Here is a 9,103-nt window from a genome sequence, read left to right on the forward strand (position 1 = left end):
CAAACTATCTTATGTTTACTTACTGGTTTACATTGTTATTTATGTGCAAATTGTCAAAATGTAAATTAAATGTTCATGCTCTACCAATGCTTGTCTAGTGTCTTGAGTGAGGGCCCAGTGAGCGACATCTTCCCCCTGCTACAGACGTGGCCCGAGAACAGATTCTGAACGTGACACAATTGGTCTCTCCCATCACACACACACACACACACACACACACACACACACACACACACACACCCCTCGCAAGGATTCCCTCACCTCATATCTCCATCAGGGACAGCACGTGGCAGTGATATGATGAGTTGATGTTATATCTCTCATAACACAATGGTGTAAGCTTTTTCTTTAATTGTGAGCTATAACAGTGTCCTCTTAACGTTTTCAAACAGTAGCCAGTAAATGGGGGAAGATTTGTTTGTTTTTATTGGATTTTTTTGTTTGTTTGTTTTATTTTGTTGATGGGCATGGGGTGGAGGGGTAGATAAGGAAGACTTGGATTAATTCCGGGACTGCCTTCCCAGCTGTGTGTGTGTGTGTGTGTGGACGTGGACCCAGCCCGCTCATGGGTGGGGCCTCGGGAGGCTCCAGGAAGCTGAGTCAAGGAACACCTTGCCCATTGGTGACGTCACTTTCGCTTCAGTAGCTGGCACTGAGGGCGCCACAGAGAATAAGACCTTTTTGTGTTCTGCGTGGTCTTCCTGCCCTACATCCTATGGGTTTTTTCTTTTCTTTTTCTTCACAACTTGGGAAGCAGGTTTGCCACTTGTGTAATTCAATTCAAGAAAGCTTCTGTTTTACCAGAAGCAGGCATTAGTGTGAAACCCAGTGGTCATGGCAGTGTGACCATGTGGCCCCAGGGGTCATATGATGGTGAAGGGACCTATTTGCTTGTCCCATTGACTCTCCAGAAACTAACCTGTCTCCAGGCACACATAAACCGGAGTCTCATTTGATAGATGTGAATACGGATGCTTCTAGAAAAGCGTTAGTGCCTTCCATGGAAAAAGATCTAAAAGCTCTCTGCAAATGGTTTTTGTGCTTGCTATGTCATCCATTGACAAGTTCATGGTCCTGTGCCCACCAACTGCATGTTCAGAAAGTAACGCTCCTTTTTACATGTGGACACTCGAAACTGCCTGATTCTCTTTAATGTTTCTTCTTTATATCCACTTAAACATCTGTGCCAAGAACTTGAAATGCTGCCAACATGTAACTGTGGGGTTAAGAAAACCAGAACCCTGTTGTCATAAACGTGCCAAATGGTGCTGGTTGCACTACTAAATTCTGCAGAACCATTGTGGTAATAATTTTTCAAAACAAAGCCCAATAAGACCCAGAGTGTAGCAGTTACTGCCATAAATCATGGTTCTTTACTTGGCAGAGCGTGTCTTTTTTTTCTGGAGAGTTATATATCTTGGGAACACTTGTGCACTTGGCTGTTGAATGAAACGTTACATGAAAAAGCTAACATTCACTGGGAGCACGAGTCTACCCTAGCGGCCTCCACACAGTTGGATCGAGGCCTCATGCAGCTGTTTGTGTGTGTGTGTGTGTGTGTGTGTGTGTGTGTGTGTGTGGACCCAGCCCAGGCAAGGACAAGACTGAGGAGATCATCATTTACTGAGTCTTTCCTTAAAATAAAAACTGTTCAGAAATGATGCATTCAATTCTCCACCACAAGGGAATATATAGAATAAATGGATATATGGTGACACAGGAGTTTATGGGCACATTTCTAGGTTATCACCCCCCTCCTTTGGGAGTTAGGAAACCAAGTTAGGACCCATCCATTTATCTAATTTTCCACGTGGGGTGTGTGTGTGTGTGTGTGTGTGTGTGCGCGCGCAGACCTTTTTTTTTTTTTTTTTTTTTTTTAAGGAGATAATGGGGAAAGGCCAGAGCAGAGAACTGAAAATAAGGTAAAACTAGGCCTTTAGGGTGATCTGGACTAGAAAGGAAGGTTGAACCACAGAGGATGGCAGCTACAAAAAGTTAATGGATCACAGAGAAGTTACATAGAATGTGACCACTGAGCCAATTGAGAAGACCCTTCCTTTTTCTTTAGGAGACCCTAGAGTTGTTTGCCCATGACATGTCCATTATCAACTTCTGGTCATGACAAGTCTGATTATTCTGAACTCTGGCTACCTCTTCAGGGTCTGCTTATGGGGACATAGCAGCTACAAGAAATGTTTCAAGACCTGGGGGTAAGCCTTCCACCACATCTTTTTTCAAGCTTCAAGTCCTCCCAAACTCAAGTCCATTTGCTCAAAGTGCTGCTGAGTGCTGCTCCTTAAATTAGAAGTGATTTTAATCTTAATATAGCCTTACTCATGTAATTTAAGCCAAAAAAAAAATCTTAGCAAGATTTCAAAAAGATATTTTTAACCTGATTATGCAAATACTCTCTCTGCCCAGTTTCACAGAATACTATAAACTAACAAACCTTCTCCTAGTTAACGTTTTCTTCCAGGTTTAAAAGTAATGAACCCAAGTTGGCCAAGTACACGTTTCTTCCTCTGTGAATTTCAGAAGCTTTAATTTAACGTAAATGCGCATGCAGTCACCTTGTGGTTTTCTCCTACCCCAGCCAGAAAGGAAGAGGAAGTGATCAGTAGGTGCCAACGGGTGATTTTGGGAAGAAATTCTCCCCATGTTAACAGGACGGGGTTGTTCTCATGGGATTGTGACTGAACTTCCCATCTTTGGGTATCTGGAGGTTTCACCTGCGGATGATGGTAAGCAGCTGTCCTGCATTGCTGGTGACGGGGCAGAGCAAAGGAAAGGAAACGAAACCCTAGGACTTTGGTTTAAGTCGCAAATACTAACACCTATTTTTAAGGCTTTTTCCTTTCTGGAATGAGGGATTAGGGTCTCCTTTCTGGAAGGCCTTAGGGAGGAGCCAGGTTGTTTGGGAGCACAGATGTATGAGATGCTCTGGCAAACCCTTGCTAGTTCTATAATTCAATGATTTCTAAAAGGTTGTGGGTTCAATTCCTGATCAGGGCACATACCCAGCTTGCAGGCTCAGTCTCAGGTTGGGCTCTTATGGACAGTAGTAGGTGAATGTTTCTCTCTTACATCAATGTTTCTCTCTCTCTCTCTCTCTCTCTCTCTCTCTCTCTCTCTCTCTCTCTGTCTTTCTCTCTCTCTCTGTCTCTCTCCTCTCTCCCCCACCTTCATCTCTCTTGTATGGAGAGAAATATTGGGCTCTTATGGACAGTAGTCGATGAATGTTTCTCTCTTACATCAATGTTTCTCTCTCTCTCTCTCTCTCTCTCTCTCTCTCTCTCTCTCTCTCTCTCTCTCTCTCTGTCTTTCTCTCTCTCTCTGTCTCTCTCCTCTCTCCCCCACCTTCATCTCTCTATAAATCAATAAGATAAAATAAAAATTATTCCACATTTGAGTTCTTCCCAAGGATCCCGAAAGGAGCCTGGTGCCACTCTCACCTGGCATCTGGCATTCTGCAAAGCAACCTCTGAGCGAGCAGCCTCTCAGTGCGGTTACTCCTGGGAAGAGAAGGGATGCTCCTTACCTCACCTCCTCCCATCAGCATGGCTCCCCTTGAGAGCTGTTTCCCATCCACACAGGCAAGGGAAACACTGGCCCCCTCCCATGGAGCCCTTCTTTGCCTCCCCAGTTTTAGTACAAGTAACTAATGGGGGGATTTCACGCCCTCCATGGTTCCCTGGGCCAGAGTCTAAAAATACCCCCAACCTGAGGTGGGAGCTGAGATCATGAGCTCTCTCTGTGGTGGGAAGAGCAGTGAACCAGGAGTGCAGACACTTTGTTCTAGTCCTGGTTCAGAGCCTTGATACCTGTGTGCTCTCAAGAAAGTCCTGGAACTTCCCTGGGCCCCTGTTTCTTGATCCACAAAATGAAGGAGTCATTCCTGTTTCCTAAGTTGTCTTCCTGCTCTTTCAGAAGTACTCCATCTCTCAGATGCTACGATCCCATTGTTTTCTCTTACTTCCTTTGGGTTTTGTTCTTGGAACTCTGTTGCTATGGCAGATATTTGTAATTCAGACTGATGAAGCAGAGAGAGATGTCAGAGAAAATGAAAAGGAGGGGTAGGCTTGTATGGAGAGAAATATTGGGGCGTCTTTGGGCAAATGAGATTGAGCTTACGAAGGTCCTGCTAATTTTTGAGGACCAGGAACATTCCCCCAGGAACTAATATGCTCATCTGAGAGGAATTAAGATTTTTCTCATGGACATAATGTGTTGTGAGGAAGTCAGACCTCTGGTAGGGTTCTGCATGAATTCTAGGCTGTATAGTGGGCCAGGGGGAGAGGGGTTCTTCATAGTTGTTAAGCAAAGGCACACTTATAGGAAAGATTTAAGTTTGTTGCCACAAAAAGAAAAGGGAGGCAAAATGACTGGTAGCTGAAGAAGAGAATGGGAACCCAGGGAGACACTGAAATGAAACGTTTTGGTTAGCAAAGCAATCAAGGCTTTGAGAGTGTTTTAACGGTTCAAGGTTTTAAAAGGGGGGTAAAGAAAAAATGAAGCAGAGAGAGAGGGAGGAGGAGAGAGGGAAAGGTTAAACCAAGACAGAAACTGTGAGTAGATAGATGTGAAAGGGGCTGAAAATAAGTGAAAAGTGAAAAATTGCTTTATGAATAAACCGTTAAAAACGAGTGAGTGAAAAAGCCATCGTGCTTCCAGTTATTACTGAATCACAGGCTCGTGGAGGCCAGAGCTGACCCGAGCGGCGACTCCACGCTCAGCCTGCGCGCAGCAGCTGGTGCAGGGCCCTCCGTGGGCGGCCGCCGTTTTCTACTTGAGTGTCAGTTTCATTGTGATTACCCTCCGGCGCAAACGGAATGTGGGCCGTTGTGCCGCCTCTCCCTGAGCACCAAAGCCACGGCTTGGTCATTTCTCCAACCCGCTGACACGAACGAGGCAGGTGGACATGCAGGAAGAACCCAGAGGAACCAGGGGAAGGCAAGCAGCCCTTCGGAGGGAAGGAGAAGCCAGCGAGTTAGCGAAGCCTGAATCCTCGGCCTGTGTCTCTGCCGTTTTCTGAAATTGAGAATGTGATTTCATGCTCAGTGCTCCTTGTCCTCCGGGTGGTATGCTCCCCACAGGGATACAGGGTCTTCTGTGCTCAGGCCCGACGAGGAAAACATCTGGGCTCAGGGCTAGCCAACCATAGCAGCCCTGCCTCCGCCCCACGCAGACTTGAGGAAGCACTGGGAGCACCGGGAAGTGAATCAGGTCCATCGTGTGGCCTCGCCCTCCAGCCTCCAGCAAGAGCACTGAGGAGCGGAAGTGCTCGGGCTCCCACCAGAAGGCAGGTCAAGTGTCCCGAAGGAATGGAAGGAAGGCTCATACAAATGGCCCAGCTGTTTCCAAAGCCGCAGGGTAGCTCCCCTTCCCATCCCAAGCAGGGAACCCACTCCTGTGTCGGAACTGCAGGCCCTCAGCTAACGTCTGACTGTCCGCTTCCACAGGAAGGCGGCGCGGAGTGGGTGGTTCCAGATCGCCAGGTCACCGTCCTGGGACAGCTTGGTAGGTCAGCGCTCCCCCTCCCCGAGCCCGCCCCTGTCTCCGGCAGACTCGGGGAGGCAGGTGGCCCACAGGGGAGCCTTTGACCCAAGTGACCCATGAAGCAGCTCGCCCCCGGGCATACAGCTGGCTGTACAATCAAAGAAAGAGGTTCCATTTTAATGAATCTGTTTCATTTTTAATAACCAGGGTACAACCGCTTGGTTTTGTACATCTGGCTAATGGGCTGAGATTTTCCTCAAAACAGATCCTGGCATCTGCTCTGGCTGTTGCTGCAAAGGGTCCCCTGGCCTGGTGCTGGTGGAAGGGTTAGGGCAATGTGCTCTCCTCCTTGAGTTGTTCTTTCCTGAAGGAGGTAGGTAGCCAGGCTTTGAGTATCTCCATCCTGGCAATGGGAATAGGAAGTCATGGGAGGTCAGGAGAGAGGCCCAGATGCCCGAGCCACCCGCTGAGCTGCGGCTGGACCTGGGAGCCGAAGCCCAGCTCCCTGCCTTGCTTCCTACATGAGCAGGTTAGACAATGCTGCTGCTATTGCTGAGCTGGGCAGGGCCCATGCCAGGCGCTGATGTTTGTATTTCAGGCAGGCTTGCCAAAACAGCAGTGCCTCATAGCATTAAATTACTGTCTTTGCTGTCAGGAGCGCGACTCTTAACTAGCTCTGCAGACATTTTGAGAAAGCAAGGAGCAGACAGAGTCTTGGAGAACTGTGGCCACTAGAGCCCCTTTACTGGGAGTCTGTCCCACTCAGAACTCCACACCCCTGTCAGGTCTCTGGAGCTGAGCTGCTTCCAGATGACCCTTTGCTGAAAAATGTTCATCGCCCTGGGGGTGGCCAGTCGCCCTCAAAGTGCCAGATCAACCATTCCTGTGTGTTAACAAAAGCGTGGGTGTCAGACTTCAGTAGCTCTGTGTCAGCCGCAGGTCAGCAGCGTCCCAGAAAGGAAACTGAGGCACAGAGATAACCCTGCCCTGTCAGAGCATGCCTCGGAGACCTGGCAGCTGCCGCTGAAGGGCACGGCGATCCTCAGATAGAAGGCGTTGGGCAACGGCAACAATTCAGATGCTCTTTTAGATAAAGTGGCTTTAGCTTCATTCCACTTTAAAGCATGGAGGGTCTGTGTTTCCTACAAAGGAGAGGACACGTGTAAATGGACATAGTTTCTGCTTCAAGTACACTTAAAAAAACAAACAAAAAAGCTTTGCTACTTTGGAGTTAAAGAAGGTATGTTCTCTGTTTTAAATATTGCCCATATATAGCTAACCAGTGTACCGAGAGGCAGAGATGAAAGTTGAGAAAGAGCAGCCTGCTCTACCCTTTTGTTCCCAGGCAATGTCATCCCGAAAGGCACGATTCCTGTGGAGTTATCTGCAGGCCTTCAGCATGCCCACCTGCTCTACAGCTTTTGCAACCCACAGAAACCCTGCAAGATTTATAGTCGGGCCACTTCACATTAGTAGTTTTTTGTCTTCTCCAGTTTTGACCTACACGTGGATTCCAGACTGAAACGTACATTATCTGAAGCAAACCATTCAGCCCATCTCAGATAGGTTACAGCTGTTTCAATCTCCCCTCCAGCTTCAGCGTAATTGCGTCATATATTATTGTTCATCTATAGATAGCCTGAAGAATTATATGCCCAAGAATTATATGCCTTTGGCTGAAAAGAGACAAAAAAGAAAGCAACGTTTTAAAACTAAGCTGTATTACTCTGAAGGGAGAGCAGTGCCTCAAATCCAGCTCCAAAACTTGTTCTACCTCAGGGAAGTGAGCAAAGGCTTGGACCACCCCCCATGGCACTTTTGGGCTTCTCCAAAAAAGAGGCATATGTTTCTGCAAGACAAAAAAAGAAAAAAAGACTAAGGGTGCACAGACTTCCTTCCGCGTTGGGTTCTTCTCCCTTCTAAGGGCTGTTTGAAAGTTTTTCCTGTGCTTCTAGCTGAGCAGAAACCACATCATGTCTTTTGTCACCGTCTTTGCTCACCACTGGAGACCCTGGTGGTTAGAGAGGGAAAGTCCCTTTCAATGGTGCCTGTGGGGGTAGAAGGTGTTGGGGGCCCGGCAGGGGGGTGGTGGGAGAGGGGAGAGGAGAGATCGGTATGGTTTCCTCCCTGGCCTAGACAGGGCACCCACCCTGGCCAGACTCTCCCATTGTCAGAGCAGCAAAGCCTGTCCTTTGGTGCTCCTGATCGCTTCGGGGCGGTGGGGGACGAGATCATCAGACACAGGAAAGAACAGTTAGTTCAAGAGCTCTGTGTTTCTGGGAAGCCCGAGGAGTGGCCATAGTTACCTCTGTGTAGCCTGAGACCAGCGTATACCTGACTCCTTCGCACCTGTTCCCACGGGTCAGAAGGGCGCGGAGAGAGGTGGGGGTGTAGCCACACGTTTGATTTGAGCTGCTTTTGGCAGTCTCTGAAGTGGCATTTCTGTTCTTTTATTTTTTAACTCTGATTTGAACAAGAACAAACTCTACCATATCTTGACCATTTTTAAGCGTTAAGTGTTTGCTACTGTGTTCAGCAGCATGAACTCTGTGCACACCGTGTGCCCCAGATCTCTCGAATGTTTTCACCTTGCAGAGCTGAGCTCAGTGCCCACTGATGGACTCGCCCTCAGCCTCCGTGTAGTGCCATTTCCTGATCGCGCCACTAACTCAGTACTTTTCCTGGGTTAAACCTATACCCTTGATTTCCACACTGAGACCCGTTTCCAGTTCACGCATCAGCCTACCTATTTGGGGAGCAGATTCACTCTGCCATGAATATTCATCACTTGCTCTGATCCGGTTGACAAATGCCTGTCCTCAGCACTCCAGCTGGGCTCCAGCAGTTTATGGCATTGTTATTTGCACCACCGAACCCGTCAGGAATGAAAATAACAATCAACTGCTGGGATGTTTACAAGCCTGCTGGCCTATGGCACATGTAATTTAGAGCTGCCATCTTGTCTCCTCTCCCTCAGTGGGATGGAATGTCCTCTCCAGCAACCTGCTGACGGCAGGACTATGGGAGGAGAAGGCCCTTCGCCTCCAATTTTCTAATGGAGCCTGGGTGGCAATCATGTCTGGTGGCTGGCTGTTTGGATTCGGTTGCTCCGCGACACTTCCTCCCACTGGTCACTCCAGCAGGCAGGTAAGTACTCTCAGCCACTGAGCACAGGCAACTCGTCATTCCCTGAAAATAGAGTTGTCCCTCCAGTCCGTCCAGTTCCCGCCTCCAGCGCCTGGTGTGGGGACAGAGAGGAGGGGGGGAGGGAGGCCCTACTTGCTGGAAGCCACATTCCAGGGGGCGTGGCTCTTCTGCAAGTTACTGTGGAGGGTGGTGCCTCATGCCTGCAGCCACCCTCCAAGTGCTGTCTTACACAACAGTCATGAACTCTGGAATGTCCCTGGTCATTTACAGCCTGACTGGGTCACTTCATAAATGACACTGTGGAGCGTCAAGGCCCAGAAGGAGGTGGCCTTGTTTTTCAAGAGATCATTTTCTCCCACCCAGAACAAAGCTTCCAGCACACACTTCTTACTCAGAGACTTCTAAGAGAACAGAAATTCAGTAGAAGGGAAATACAGGAATAGATTACAAAGCACAGGCC

Source organism: Pipistrellus hanaki (assembly GCF_964339955.1).
Source record: "Pipistrellus hanaki genome assembly, chromosome: 7".
NCBI lineage: Eukaryota > Metazoa > Chordata > Mammalia > Chiroptera > Vespertilionidae > Pipistrellus > Pipistrellus hanaki.